Consider the following 1339-nt stretch of genomic DNA (forward strand, 5'->3'; position numbering starts at 1 on the left):
TTGTTTCATAAACACAAATACTAATATCGGAATGACCCAGACAAGATCAGTGTAGCTCATGAGAAAGGATGACATATGAATTCATGAAGCATTGCATACCTTTTGGTATTGACAATGATTTTTCTAGGTAGGACCCCCCCCCCCATAGCACAGGAAACCAATGCAAAACAAAACAAAGACAAATGAGATGACATCCAACTAAAAAGCTCTTCATGCAAAAGAAACATTAATATGGTAATGAGACCACCTATAGAATAGGAAAAATAGGGGCTGGGGACATGGCCTAGTGGCAAGATTGCTTGCCTTGTATACATGAGGCCCTGGGCTCGATTCCCCAGCACCACATATATAGAAAACGGCCAGAAGTGGCGCTGTGGCTCAAGTGGCAGAGTGCTAGCCTTGAGCAAAAAGACACCAGGGACAGTGCCCAGGCCCTGAGACCAAGAACCAGGACTGGCAAAAAAAAAAAAAATAGAATAGGAAAAATAGTCTCCAGATATTCATCTGACAAGTGGTTAATATCCAGAATATATAAAGAGCACAAAAAGCTTAACAACAAAAAATAAATTAATCCAATTAAAAACATTCAAGCAATAAGAATAGATACTTTTTTTTTTAATAGGTCATAGGGTTTGAAGTCTGGGCCTGGGCACTGTCTCTGAGCTCCTCAGCTCAAGGCTAGTACTCTACCATTTGAGCCACAGGGCTACTTCCAGTTCTCTGGTGGTTAATTGGAGATGAGTCTTATGGATTTTCCTGCCTGGGCTGGCTTTGAACCTTGATCCTCAGATCTCAGCCTCCTGAGTAGCTAGGATTAGCAGGTATGAGCCATCAGCACCCAGCAATAGATTATTCTTAAAAGAAATTGTAATATTCAATATTATTAGGCATGAGGGAAACGCAAATCAAGACTATAATGAGAAGACAGGCACCATAAACAAAGAAATCTTAAGCTGGTGCCATGGTTCATGCTTGTAATCTTAGCTACTGAGGATCACAGTTCATAGCCAGCCCAGGCAGTAGTCTATGAGACTCTTGTCTCCAATTAACCACTCAAAAGCCAGAAGTGGGGCTGGGAATATGGCTTAGCGATAGAGTGCTTGCCTTGCATGCAGGAAGCCCTGGGTTCGATTCCTCAGTACCACATGCACAGACAAAGCCAGAAGTGGCGCTGTGGCTCAAGTCGTAGAGTGCTAGCCTTTGGAACAAAAAGAAGCCAGGGACAGTGCTTAGGCCCTGAGTCCAAGCCCCAGGACTGGCAAAAACAAAACAAACAAAAGCCAGAAGTGGAGCTGTGGTTCAAAGTGACAGAGCATGAGCCTTGGGCACAAAGCTCAGG

The 1339-nt window shown here is 43.5% G+C and overlaps 1 non-coding gene across 1 annotated transcript; it reads left to right on the forward strand.

Annotated features, from left to right (window-relative positions):
* LOC125355777 lies at positions 1-103 on the forward strand. The gene has a single exon (XR_007211712.1). It is a non-coding gene; the product is annotated as a U6 spliceosomal RNA (small nuclear RNA).
* The last annotated feature ends 1236 nt before the right edge of the window (positions 104-1339 follow it).

This window comes from Perognathus longimembris, chromosome 7 (genome assembly GCF_023159225.1).
Source record: "Perognathus longimembris pacificus isolate PPM17 chromosome 7, ASM2315922v1, whole genome shotgun sequence".
Taxonomy (NCBI): Eukaryota; Metazoa; Chordata; class Mammalia; order Rodentia; family Heteromyidae; genus Perognathus; species Perognathus longimembris.